Raw genomic sequence first — 12,875 nt, 5'->3', positions numbered from 1 at the left:
GTATAGACTGAGAGAGAAGTGTCTTTTCCTATGGATTGCAGGCTAAAATGGACTTGCATCCCCTACTTTCAAAGGGAGTAACTGTATAGTAAGTGAGATAGATAGACCAATATCATGTAAGCTTCCTGGCCATGACCGACCAGTAGAGGATAACAGAAAAAGGTTTTTAATTGAAATGACTATCTTTTTTGCAAAGTTGTATTGTAGTCTTTGTTTCAGCTGAGACAAAAATAAATCTTTTTATCTGCTTCTTATTTAGGGTTTTATGTTAGCTTGATAACATGTAGCACATAATCTCTGTGGCCAATGACACAGACGCATCTCGAGACCTCACCCTGACATGTTTTTGGGTGTATTTTCAGCTCCAATTTTGCCTGCAGATTCACCAAGTTAGTCCTCGTTAGTATAGTGGTGAGTATCCCCGCCTGTCACGCGGGAGACCGGGGTTCGATTCCCCGACGGGGAGAACATTGCAAGTTTTTATCAGGTTCAGAGATTCGTTGCTCAAGGTTATGGAGAATCAAAGTCCGAATCCAATTGTAGCGTGAAAAATATACCACTTAATTTTGAGAGCATAAGAAAGAACCAGAAACACCAATTGCATAGCCTCGTTTTTAGTTTGGGTATCACCGCTTGCTTTTATCTAGCATGGCATGTACTGTTTTTGTGCATTACAATATTTGCATATCATCCTCTTACAATTGGCTCATGCTGTAACACAGGAGACAGCTATGTAGTGGACAAGTCTCTTGTGAGCTAAACCTGATTATGACATCACATCAATGTAGCAAAGCTGAAACTATTGTATGCCTACAGAGTATAGACTGAGAGAGAAGTGTCTTTTCCTATGAATTGCAGGCTAAAATGGACTTGCATCCCCTACTTTCAAAGGGAGTAACTGTATAGTAAGTGAGATAGATAGACCGATATCATGTAAGCTTCCTGGCCATTACCGACCAGTAGAGGATAACAGAAAAAGGTTTTTAATTGAAATGACTATCTTTTTTGCAAAGTGGTATTGTAGTCTTTGTTTCAGCTGAGACAAAAATAAATCTTTTTATCTGCTTCTTATTTAGGGTTTTATGTTAGCTTGATAACATGTAGCACATAATCTCTGTGGCTAATGACACAGACGCATCTCGAGACCTCACCCTGACATGTTTTTGGGTGTATTTTCAGCTCCAATTTTGCCTGCAGATTCACCAAGTTAGTCCTCGTTAGTATAGTGGTGAGTATCCCCGCCTGTCACGCGGGAGACTGGGGTTCGATTCCCCGACGGGGAGAACATTGCAAGTTTTTATCAGGTTCAGAGATTCGTTGCTCAAGGTTATGGAGAATCAAAGTCCGAATCCAATTGTAGCGTGAAAAATATACTACTTGATTTTGAGAGCATAAGAAAGAACCAGAAACACCAATTGCATAGCCTCGTTTTTAGTTTGGGTGTCACCCCTTGCTTTTATCTAGCATGGCATGTACTGTTTTTGTGCATTACAATATTTGCATATCATCCTCTTAAAATTGGCTCACGCTGTAACACAGGAGACAGCTATGTAGTGGACAAGTCTCTTGTGAGCTAAACCTGATTATGACATCACATCAATGAAGCAAAGCTGAAACTATTGTATGCCTACAGAGTATAGACTGAGAGAGAAGTGTCTTTTCCTATGGATTGCAGGCTAAAATGGACTTGCATCCCCTACTTTCAAAGGGAGTAACTGTATAGTAAGTGAGATAGATAGACCGATATCATGTAAGCTTCCTGGCCATTACCGACCAGTAGAGGATAACAGAAAAAGGTTTTTAATTGAAATGACTATTTTTTTTGCAAAGTGGTATTGTAGTCTTTGTTTCAGCTGAGACAAAAATAAATCTTTTTATCTGCTTCTTATTTAGGGTTTTATGTTAGCTTGATAACATGTAGCACATAATCTCTGTGGCCAATGACACAGACGCATCTCGAGACCTCACCCTGACATGTTTTTGGGTGTATTTTCAGCTCCAATTTTGCCTGCAGATTCACCAAGTTAGTCCTCGTTAGTATAGTGGTGAGTATCCCCGCCTGTCACGCGGGAGACCGGGGTTCGATTCCCCGACGGGGAGAACATTGCAAGTTTTTATCAGGTTCAGAGATTCGTTGCTCAAGGTTATGGAGAATCAAAGTCCGAATCCAATTGTAGCGTGAAAAATATACCACTTGATTTTGAGAGCATAAGAAAGAACCAGAAACACCAATTGCATAGCCTCGTTTTTAGTTTGGGTATCACCGCTTGCTTTTATCTAGCATGGCATGTACTGTTTTTGTGCATTACAATATTTGCATATCATCCTCTTACAATTGGCTCATGCTGTAACACAGGAGACAGCTATGTAGTGGACAAGTCTCTTGTGAGCTAAACCTGATTATGACATCACATCAATGTAGCAAAGCTGAAACTATTGTATGCCTACAGAGTATAGACTGAGAGAGAAGTGTCTTTTCCTATGAATTGCAGGCTAAAATGGACTTGCATCCCCTACTTTCAAAGGGAGTAACTGTATAGTAAGTGAGATAGATAGACCGATATCATGTAAGCTTCCTGGCCATTACCGACCAGTAGAGGATAACAGAAAAAGGTTTTTAATTGAAATGACTATCTTTTTTGCAAAGTGGTATTGTAGTCTTTGTTTCAGCTGAGACAAAAATAAATCTTTTTATCTGCTTCTTATTTAGGGTTTTATGTTAGCTTGATAACATGTAGCACATAATCTCTGTGGCCAATGACACAGACGCATCTCGAGACCTCACCCTGACATGTTTTTGGGTGTATTTTCAGCTCCAATTTTGCCTGCAGATTCACCAAGTTAGTCCTCGTTAGTATAGTGGTGAGTATCCCCGCCTGTCACGCGGGAGACTGGGGTTCGATTCCCCGACGGGGAGAACATTGCAAGTTTTTATCAGGTTCAGAGATTCGTTGCTCAAGGTTATGGAGAATCAAAGTCCGAATCCAATTGTAGCGTGAAAAATATACTACTTGATTTTGAGAGCATAAGAAAGAACCAGAAACACCAATTGCATAGCCTCGTTTTTAGTTTGGGTGTCACCCCTTGCTTTTATCTAGCATGGCATGTACTGTTTTTGTGCATTACAATATTTGCATATCATCCTCTTAAAATTGGCTCACGCTGTAACACAGGAGACAGCTATGTAGTGGACAAGTCTCTTGTGAGCTAAACCTGATTATGACATCACATCAATGAAGCAAAGCTGAAACTATTGTATGCCTACAGAGTATAGACTGAGAGAGAAGTGTCTTTTCCTATGGATTGCAGGCTAAAATGGACTTGCATCCCCTACTTTCAAAGGGAGTAACTGTATAGTAAGTGAGATAGATAGACCGATATCATGTAAGCTTCCTGGCCATTACCGACCAGTAGAGGATAACAGAAAAAGGTTTTTAATTGAAATGACTATTTTTTTTGCAAAGTGGTATTGTAGTCTTTGTTTCAGCTGAGACAAAAATAAATCTTTTTATCTGCTTCTTATTTAGGGTTTTATGTTAGCTTGATAACATGTAGCACATAATCTCTGTGGCCAATGACACAGACGCATCTCGAGACCTCACCCTGACATGTTTTTGGGTGTATTTTCAGCTCCAATTTTGCCTGCAGATTCACCAAGTTAGTCCTCGTTAGTATAGTGGTGAGTATCCCCGCCTGTCACGCGGGAGACCGGGGTTCGATTCCCCGACGGGGAGAACATTGCAAGTTTTTATCAGGTTCAGAGATTCGTTGCTCAAGGTTATGGAGAATCAAAGTCCGAATCCAATTGTAGCGTGAAAAATATACCACTTGATTTTGAGAGCATAAGAAAGAACCAGAAACACCAATTGCATAGCCTCGTTTTTAGTTTGGGTGTCACCCCTTGCTTTTATCTAGCATGGCATGTACTGTTTTTGTGCATTACAATATTTGCATATCATCCTCTTAAAATTGGCTCACGCTGTAACACAGGAGACAGCTATGTAGTGGACAAGTCTCTTGTGAGCTAAACCTGATTATGACATCACATCAATGAAGCAAAGCTGATACTATTGTATGCCTACAGAGTATAGACTGAGAGAGAAGTGTCTTTTCCTATGGATTGCAGGCTAAAATGGACTTGCATCCCCTACTTTCAAAGGGAGTAACTGTATAGTAAGTGAGATAGATAGACCAATATCATGTAAGCTTCCTGGCCATGACCGACCAGTAGAGGATAACAGAAAAAGGTTTTTAATTGAAATGACTATCTTTTTTGCAAAGTTGTATTATAGTCTTTGTTTCAGCTGAGACAAAAATAAATCTTTTTATCTGCTTCTTATTTAGGGTTTTATGTTAGCTTGATAACATGTAGCACATAATCTCTGTGGCCAAAGACACAGACGCATCTCGAGACCTCACCTTGACATGTTTTTGGGTGTATTTTCAGCTCCAATTTTGCCTGCAGATTCACCAAGTTAGTCCTCGTTAGTATAGTGGTGAGTATCCCCGCCTGTCACGCGGGAGACCGGGGTTCGATTCCCCGACGGGGAGAACATTGCAAGTTTTTATCAGGTTCAGAGATTCGTTGCTCAAGGTTATGGAGAATCAAAGTCCGAATCCAATTGTAGCGTGAAAAATATACCACTTGATTTTGAGAGCATAAGAAAGAACCAGAAACACCAATTGCATAGCCTCATTTTTAGTTTGGGTATCACCCCTTGCTTTTATCTAGCATGGCATGTACTGTTTTTGTGCATTACAATATTTGCATATCATCCTCTTACAATTGGCTCATGCTGTAACACAGGAGACAGCTATGTAGTGGACAAGTCTCTTGTGAGCTAAACCTGATTATGACATCACATCAATGTAGCAAAGCTGAAACTATTGTATGCCTACAGAGTATAGACTGAGAGAGAAGTGTCTTTTCCTATGAATTGCAGGCTAAAATGGACTTGCATCCCCTACTTTCAAAGGGAGTAACTGTATAGTAAGTGAGATAGATAGACCGATATCATGTAAGCTTCCTGGCCACGACCGACCAGTAGAGGATAACAGAAAAAGGTTTTTAATTGAAATTACTATCTTTTTTGCAAAGTGGTATTGTAGTCTTTGTTTCAGCTGAGACAAAAATAAATCTTTTTATCTGCTTCTTATTTAGGGTTTTATGTTAGCTTGATAACATGTAGCACATAATCTCTGTGGCCAATGACACAGACGCATCTCGAGACCTCACCCTGACATGTTTTTGGGTGTATTTTCAGCTCCAATTTTGCCTGCAGATTCACCAAGTTAGTCCTCGTTAGTATAGTGGTGAGTATCCCCGCCTGTCACGCGGGAGACCGGGGTTCGATTCCCCGACGGGGAGAACATTGCAAGTTTTTATCAGGTTCAGAGATTCGTTGCTCAAGGTTATGGAGAATCAAAGTCCGAATCCAATTGTAGCGTGAAAAATATACCACTTGATTTTGAGAGCATAAGAAAGAACCAGAAACACCAATTGCATAGCCTCGTTTTTAGTTTGGGTGTCACCCCTTGCTTTTATCTAGCATGGCATGTACTGTTTTTGTGCATTACAATATTTGCATATCATCCTCTTAAAATTGGCTCACGCTGTAACACAGGAGACAGCTATGTAGTGGACAAGTCTCTTGTGAGCTAAACCTGATTATGACATCACATCAATGAAGCAAAGCTGATACTATTGTATGCCTACAGAGTATAGACTGAGAGAGAAGTGTCTTTTCCTATGGATTGCAGGCTAAAATGGACTTGCATCCCCTACTTTCAAAGGGAGTAACTGTATAGTAAGTGAGATAGATAGACCAATATCATATAAGCTTCCTGGCCACGACCGACCAGTAGAGGATAACAGAAAAAGGTTTTTAATTGAAATGACTATCTTTTTTGCAAAGTTGTATTGTAGTCTTTGTTTCAGCTGAGACAAAAATAAATCTTTTTATCTGCTTCTTATTTAGGGTTTTATGTTAGCTTGATAACATGTAGCACATAATCTCTGTGGCCAATGACACAGACGCATCTCGAGACCTCACCCTGACATGTTTTTGGGTGTATTTTCAGCTCCAATTTTGCCTGCAGATTCACCAAGTTAGTCCTCGTTAGTATAGTGGTGAGTATCCCCGCCTGTCACGCGGGAGACCGGGGTTCGATTCCCCGACGGGGAGAACATTGCAAGTTTTTATCAGGTTCAGAGATTCGTTGCTCAAGGTTATGGAGAATCAAAGTCCGAATCCAATTGTAGCGTGAAAAATATACCACTTGATTTTGAGAGCATAAGAAAGAACCAGAAACACCAATTGCATAGCCTCGTTTTTAGTTTGGGTGTCACCCCTTGCTTTTATCTAGCATGGCATGTACTGTTTTTGTGCATTACAATATTTGCATATCATCCTCTTAAAATTGGCTCACGCTGTAACACAGGAGACAGCTATGTAGTGGACAAGTCTCTTGTGAGCTAAACCTGATTATGACATCACATCAATGAAGCAAAGCTGATACTATTGTATGCCTACAGAGTATAGACTGAGAGAGAAGTGTCTTTTCCTATGGATTGCAGGCTAAAATGGACTTGCATCCCCTACTTTCAAAGGGAGTAACTGTATAGTAAGTGAGATAGATAGACCAATATCATATAAGCTTCCTGGCCATGACCGACCAGTAGAGGATAACAGAAAAAGGTTTTTAATTGAAATGACTATCTTTTTTGCAAAGTTGTATTGTAGTCTTTGTTTCAGCTGAGACAAAAATAAATCTTTTTATCTGCTTCTTATTTAGGGTTTTATGTTAGCTTGATAACATGTAGCACATAATCTCTGTGGCCAATGACACAGACGCATCTCGAGACCTCACCCTGACATGTTTTTGGGTGTATTTTCAGCTCCAATTTTGCCTGCAGATTCACCAAGTTAGTCCTCGTTAGTATAGTGGTGAGTATCCCCGCCTGTCACGCGGGAGACCGGGGTTCGATTCCCCGACGGGGAGAACATTGCAAGTTTTTATCAGGTTCAGAGATTCGTTGCTCAAGGTTATGGAGAATCAAAGTCCGAATCCAATTGTAGCGTGAAAAATATACCACTTGATTTTGAGAGCATAAGAAAGAACCAGAAACACCAATTGCATAGCCTCATTTTTAGTTTGGGTATCACCCCTTGCTTTTATCTAGCATGGCATGTACTGTTTTTGTGCATTACAATATTTGCATATCATCCTCTTACAATTGGCTCATGCTGTAACACAGGAGACAGCTATGTAGTGGACAAGTCTCTTGTGAGCTAAACCTGATTATGACATCACATCAATGTAGCAAAGCTGAAACTATTGTATGCCTACAGAGTATAGACTGAGAGAGAAGTGTCTTTTCCTATGAATTGCAGGCTAAAATGGACTTGCATCCCCTACTTTCAAAGGGAGTAACTGTATAGTAAGTGAGATAGATAGACCGATATCATGTAAGCTTCCTGGCCACGACCGACCAGTAGAGGATAACAGAAAAAGGTTTTTAATTGAAATTACTATCTTTTTTGCAAAGTGGTATTGTAGTCTTTGTTTCAGCTGAGACAAAAATAAATCTTTTTATCTGCTTCTTATTTAGGGTTTTATGTTAGCTTGATAACATGTAGCACATAATCTCTGTGGCCAATGACACAGACGCATCTCGAGACCTCACCCTGACATGTTTTTGGGTGTATTTTCAGCTCCAATTTTGCCTGCAGATTCACCAAGTTAGTCCTCGTTAGTATAGTGGTGAGTATCCCCGCCTATCACGCGGGAGACCGGGGTTCGATTCCCCGACGGGGAGAACATTGCAAGTTTTTATCAGGTTCAGAGATTCGTTGCTCAAGGTTATGGAGAATCAAAGTCCGAATCCAATTGTAGCGTGAAAAATATACCACTTGATTTTGAGAGCATAAGAAAGAACCAGAAACACCAATTGCATAGCCTCGTTTTTAGTTTGGGTGTCACCCCTTGCTTTTATCTAGCATGGCATGTACTGTTTTTGTGCATTACAATATTTGCATATCATCCTCTTAAAATTGGCTCACGCTGTAACACAGGAGACAGCTATGTAGTGGACAAGTCTCTTGTGAGCTAAACCTGATTATGACATCACATCAATGAAGCAAAGCTGATACTATTGTATGCCTACAGAGTATAGACTGAGAGAGAAGTGTCTTTTCCTATGGATTGCAGGCTAAAATGGACTTGCATCCCCTACTTTCAAAGGGAGTAACTGTATAGTAAGTGAGATAGATAGACCAATATCATATAAGCTTCCTGGCCATGACCGACCAGTAGAGGATAACAGAAAAAGGTTTTTAATTGAAATGACTATCTTTTTTGCAAAGTTGTATTGTAGTCTTTGTTTCAGCTGAGACAAAAATAAATCTTTTTATCTGCTTCTTATTTAGGGTTTTATGTTAGCTTGATAACATGTAGCACATAATCTCTGTGGCCAATGACACAGACGCATCTCGAGACCTCACCCTGACATGTTTTTGGGTGTATTTTCAGCTCCAATTTTGCCTGCAGATTCACCAAGTTAGTCCTCGTTAGTATAGTGGTGAGTATCCCCGCCTGTCACGCGGGAGACCGGGGTTCGATTCCCCGACGGGGAGAACATTGCAAGTTTTTATCAGGTTCAGAGATTCGTTGCTCAAGGTTATGGAGAATCAAAGTCCGAATCCAATTGTAGCGTGAAAAATATACCACTTGATTTTGAGAGCATAAGAAAGAACCAGAAACACCAATTGCATAGCCTCGTTTTTAGTTTGGGTGTCACCCCTTGCTTTTATCTAGCATGGCATGTACTGTTTTTGTGCATTACAATATTTGCATATCATCCTCTTAAAATTGGCTCACGCTGTAACACAGGAGACAGCTATGTAGTGGACAAGTCTCTTGTGAGCTAAACCTGATTATGACATCACATCAATGAAGCAAAGCTGATACTATTGTATGCCTACAGAGTATAGACTGAGAGAGAAGTGTCTTTTCCTATGGATTGCAGGCAAAAATGGACTTGCATCCCCTACTTTCAAAGGGAGTAACTGTATAGTAAGTGAGATAGATAGACCAATATCATATAAGCTTCCTGGCCATGACCGACCAGTAGAGGATAACAGAAAAAGGTTTTTAATTGAAATGACTATCTTTTTTGCAAAGTTGTATTGTAGTCTTTGTTTCAGCTGAGACAAAAATAAATCTTTTTATCTGCTTCTTATTTAGGGTTTTATGTTAGCTTGATAACATGTAGCACATAATCTCTGTGGCCAATGACACAGACGCATCTCGAGACCTCACCCTGACATGTTTTTGGGTGTATTTTCAGCTCCAATTTTGCCTGCAGATTCACCAAGTTAGTCCTCGTTAGTATAGTGGTGAGTATCCCCGCCTGTCACGCGGGAGACCGGGGTTCGATTCCCCGACGGGGAGAACATTGCAAGTTTTTATCAGGTTCAGAGATTCGTTGCTCAAGGTTATGGAGAATCAAAGTCCGAATCCAATTGTAGCGTGAAAAATATACCACTTGATTTTGAGAGCATAAGAAAGAACCAGAAACACCAATTGCATAGCCTCGTTTTTAGTTTGGGTGTCACCCCTTGCTTTTATCTAGCATGGCATGTACTGTTTTTGTGCATTACAATATTTGCATATCATCCTCTTAAAATTGGCTCACGCTGTAACACAGGAGACAGCTATGTAGTGGACAAGTCTCTTGTGAGCTAAACCTGATTATGACATCACATCAATGAAGCAAAGCTGATACTATTGTATGCCTACAGAGTATAGACTGAGAGAGAAGTGTCTTTTCCTATGGATTGCAGGCAAAAATGGACTTGCATCCCCTACTTTCAAAGGGAGTAACTGTATAGTAAGTGAGATAGATAGACCAATATCATATAAGCTTCCTGGCCATGACCGACCAGTAGAGGATAACAGAAAAAGGTTTTTAATTGAAATGACTATCTTTTTTGCAAAGTTGTATTGTAGTCTTTGTTTCAGCTGAGACAAAAATAAATCTTTTTATCTGCTTCTTATTTAGGGTTTTATGTTAGCTTGATAACATGTAGCACATAATCTCTGTGGCCAATGACACAGACGCATCTCGAGACCTCACCCTGACATGTTTTTGGGTGTATTTTCAGCTCCAATTTTGCCTGCAGATTCACCAAGTTAGTCCTCGTTAGTATAGTGGTGAGTATCCCCGCCTGTCACGCGGGAGACCGGGGTTCGATTCCCCGACGGGGAGAACATTGCAAGTTTTTATCAGGTTCAGAGATTCGTTGCTCAAGGTTATGGAGAATCAAAGTCCGAATCCAATTGTAGCGTGAAAAATATACCACTTGATTTTGAGAGCATAAGAAAGAACCAGAAACACCAATTGCATAGCCTCGTTTTTAGTTTGGGTGTCACCCCTTGCTTTTATCTAGCATGGCATGTACTGTTTTTGTGCATTACAATATTTGCATATCATCCTCTTAAAATTGGCTCACGCTGTAACACAGGAGACAGCTATGTAGTGGACAAGTCTCTTGTGAGCTAAACCTGATTATGACATCACATCAATGAAGCAAAGCTGAAACTATTGTATGCCTACAGAGTATAGACTGAGAGAGAAGTGTCTTTTCCTATGGATTGCAGGCTAAAATGGACTTGCATCCCCTACTTTCAAAGGGAGTAACTGTATAGTAAGTGAGATAGATAGACCAATATCATGTAAGCTTCCTGGCCATGACCGACCAGTAGAGGATAACAGAAAAAGGTTTTTAATTGAAATGACTATCTTTTTTGCAAAGTTGTATTGTAGTCTTTGTTTCAGCTGAGACAAAAATAAATCTTTTTATCTGCTTCTTATTTAGGGTTTTATGTTAGCTTGATAACATGTAGCACATAATCTCTGTGGCCAATGACACAGACGCATCTCGAGACCTCACCCTGACATGTTTTTGGGTGTATTTTCAGCTCCAATTTTGCCTGCAGATTCACCAAGTTAGTCCTCGTTAGTATAGTGGTGAGTATCCCCGCCTGTCACGCGGGAGACCGGGGTTCGATTCCCCGACGGGGAGAACATTGCAAGTTTTTATCAGGTTCAGAGATTCGTTGCTCAAGGTTATGGAGAATCAAAGTCCGAATCCAATTGTAGCGTGAAAAATATACCACTTGATTTTGAGAGCATAAGAAAGAACCAGAAACACCAATTGCATAGCCTCGTTTTTAGTTTGGGTATCACCCCTTGCTTTTATCTAGCATGGCATGTACTGTTTTTGTGCATTACAATATTTGCATATCATCCTCTTACAATTGGCTCATGCTGTAACACAGGAGACAGCTATGTAGTGGACAAGTCTCTTGTGAGCTAAACCTGATTATGACATCACATCAATGTAGCAAAGCTGAAACTATTGTATGCCTACAGAGTATAGACTGAGAGAGAAGTGTCTTTTCCTATGAATTGCAGGCTAAAATGGACTTGCATCCCCTACTTTCAAAGGGAGTAACTGTATAGTAAGTGAGATAGATAGACCGATATCATGTAAGCTTCCTTGCCACGACCGACCAGTAGAGGATAACAGAAAAAGGTTTTTAATTGAAATGACTATCTTTTTTGCAAAGTGGTATTGTAGTCTTTGTTTCAGCTGAGACAAAAATAAATCTTTTTATCTGCTTCTTATTTAGGGTTTTATGTTAGCTTGATAACATGTAGCACATAATCTCTGTGGCCAATGACACAGACGCATCTCGAGACCTCACCCTGACATGTTTTTGGGTGTATTTTCAGCTCCAATTTTGCCTGCAGATTCACCAAGTTAGTCCTCGTTAGTATAGTGGTGAGTATCCCCGCCTGTCACACGGGAGACCGGGGTTCGATTCCCCGACGGGGAGAACATTGCAAGTTTTTATCAGGTTCAGAGATTCGTTGCTCAAGGTTATGGAGAATCAAAGTCCGAATCCAATTGTAGCGTGAAAAATATACCACTTGATTTTGAGAGCATAAGAAAGAACCAGAAACACCAATTGCATAGCCTCGTTTTTAGTTTGGGTGTCACCCCTTGCTTTTATCTAGCATGGCATGTACTGTTTTTGTGCATTACAATATTTGCATATCATCCTCTTAAAATTGGCTCACGCTGTAACACAGGAGACAGCTATGTAGTGGACAAGTCTCTTGTGAGCTAAACCTGATTATGACATCACATCAATGAAGCAAAGCTGAAACTATTGTATGCCTACAGAGTATAGACTGAGAGAGAAGTGTCTTTTCCTATGGATTGCAGGCTAAAATGGACTTGTATCCCCTACTTTCAAAGGGAGTAACTGTATAGTAAGTGAGATAGATAGACCGATATCATGTAAGCTTCCTGGCCATTACCGACCAGTAGAGGATAACAGAAAAAGGTTTTTAATTGAAATGACTATCTTTTTTGCAAAGTGGTATTGTAGTCTTTGTTTCAGCTGAGACAAAAATAAATCTTTTTATCTGCTTCTTATTTAGGGTTTTATGTTAGCTTGATAACATGTAGCACATAATCTCTGTGGCCAATGACACAGACGCATCTCGAGACCTCACCCTGACATGTTTTTGGGTGTATTTTCAGCTCCAATTTTGCCTGCAGATTCACCAAGTTAGTCCTCGTTAGTATAGTGGTGAGTATCCCCGCCTGTCACGCGGGAGACCGGGTTCGATTCCCCGACGGGGAGAACATTGCAAGTTTTTATCAGGTTCAGAGATTCGTTGCTCAAGGTTATGGAGAATCAAAGTCCGAATCCAATTGTAGCGTGAAAAATATACCACTTGATTTTGAGAGCATAAGAAAGAACCAGAAACACCAATTGCATAGCCTCGTTTTTAGTTT

General features: G+C 40.2%; 15 non-coding genes across 15 annotated transcripts; all 15 read left to right on the top strand.

Annotated features, from left to right (window-relative positions):
* Positions 1-394: 394 nt before the first annotated feature.
* Positions 395-466, top strand: TRNAD-GUC (transfer RNA aspartic acid (anticodon GUC)). Its single transcript has one exon. It is a non-coding gene; the product is annotated as a tRNA-Asp (tRNA).
* Positions 467-1,211: 745 nt separating this feature from the next.
* TRNAD-GUC (transfer RNA aspartic acid (anticodon GUC)) lies at positions 1,212-1,283 on the top strand. Its single transcript has one exon. It is a non-coding gene; the product is annotated as a tRNA-Asp (tRNA).
* A 745-nt stretch (positions 1,284-2,028) lies between these two features.
* TRNAD-GUC (transfer RNA aspartic acid (anticodon GUC)) lies at positions 2,029-2,100 on the top strand. The gene has a single exon. It is a non-coding gene; the product is annotated as a tRNA-Asp (tRNA).
* Positions 2,101-2,845: 745 nt separating this feature from the next.
* On the top strand, positions 2,846-2,917 carry TRNAD-GUC (transfer RNA aspartic acid (anticodon GUC)). The gene has a single exon. It is a non-coding gene; the product is annotated as a tRNA-Asp (tRNA).
* A 745-nt stretch (positions 2,918-3,662) lies between these two features.
* Positions 3,663-3,734, top strand: TRNAD-GUC (transfer RNA aspartic acid (anticodon GUC)). Its single transcript has one exon. It is a non-coding gene; the product is annotated as a tRNA-Asp (tRNA).
* Positions 3,735-4,479: 745 nt separating this feature from the next.
* On the top strand, positions 4,480-4,551 carry TRNAD-GUC (transfer RNA aspartic acid (anticodon GUC)). Its single transcript has one exon. It is a non-coding gene; the product is annotated as a tRNA-Asp (tRNA).
* Positions 4,552-5,296: 745 nt separating this feature from the next.
* On the top strand, positions 5,297-5,368 carry TRNAD-GUC (transfer RNA aspartic acid (anticodon GUC)). Its single transcript has one exon. It is a non-coding gene; the product is annotated as a tRNA-Asp (tRNA).
* A 745-nt stretch (positions 5,369-6,113) lies between these two features.
* TRNAD-GUC (transfer RNA aspartic acid (anticodon GUC)) lies at positions 6,114-6,185 on the top strand. The gene has a single exon. It is a non-coding gene; the product is annotated as a tRNA-Asp (tRNA).
* Positions 6,186-6,930: 745 nt separating this feature from the next.
* TRNAD-GUC (transfer RNA aspartic acid (anticodon GUC)) lies at positions 6,931-7,002 on the top strand. Its single transcript has one exon. It is a non-coding gene; the product is annotated as a tRNA-Asp (tRNA).
* Positions 7,003-7,747: 745 nt separating this feature from the next.
* On the top strand, positions 7,748-7,819 carry TRNAD-AUC (transfer RNA aspartic acid (anticodon AUC)). Its single transcript has one exon. It is a non-coding gene; the product is annotated as a tRNA-Asp (tRNA).
* Positions 7,820-8,564: 745 nt separating this feature from the next.
* TRNAD-GUC (transfer RNA aspartic acid (anticodon GUC)) lies at positions 8,565-8,636 on the top strand. The gene has a single exon. It is a non-coding gene; the product is annotated as a tRNA-Asp (tRNA).
* A 745-nt stretch (positions 8,637-9,381) lies between these two features.
* Positions 9,382-9,453, top strand: TRNAD-GUC (transfer RNA aspartic acid (anticodon GUC)). Its single transcript has one exon. It is a non-coding gene; the product is annotated as a tRNA-Asp (tRNA).
* A 745-nt stretch (positions 9,454-10,198) lies between these two features.
* Positions 10,199-10,270, top strand: TRNAD-GUC (transfer RNA aspartic acid (anticodon GUC)). The gene has a single exon. It is a non-coding gene; the product is annotated as a tRNA-Asp (tRNA).
* Positions 10,271-11,015: 745 nt separating this feature from the next.
* Positions 11,016-11,087, top strand: TRNAD-GUC (transfer RNA aspartic acid (anticodon GUC)). Its single transcript has one exon. It is a non-coding gene; the product is annotated as a tRNA-Asp (tRNA).
* A 745-nt stretch (positions 11,088-11,832) lies between these two features.
* TRNAD-GUC (transfer RNA aspartic acid (anticodon GUC)) lies at positions 11,833-11,904 on the top strand. The gene has a single exon. It is a non-coding gene; the product is annotated as a tRNA-Asp (tRNA).
* Positions 11,905-12,875: the final 971 nt, after the last annotated feature.

Source organism: Pseudophryne corroboree, chromosome 11, assembly GCF_028390025.1.
Source record: "Pseudophryne corroboree isolate aPseCor3 chromosome 11, aPseCor3.hap2, whole genome shotgun sequence".
In the NCBI taxonomy this organism is placed as follows: domain Eukaryota; kingdom Metazoa; phylum Chordata; class Amphibia; order Anura; family Myobatrachidae; genus Pseudophryne; species Pseudophryne corroboree.
This window is presented reverse-complemented; position numbering and strand designations above follow the sequence as displayed.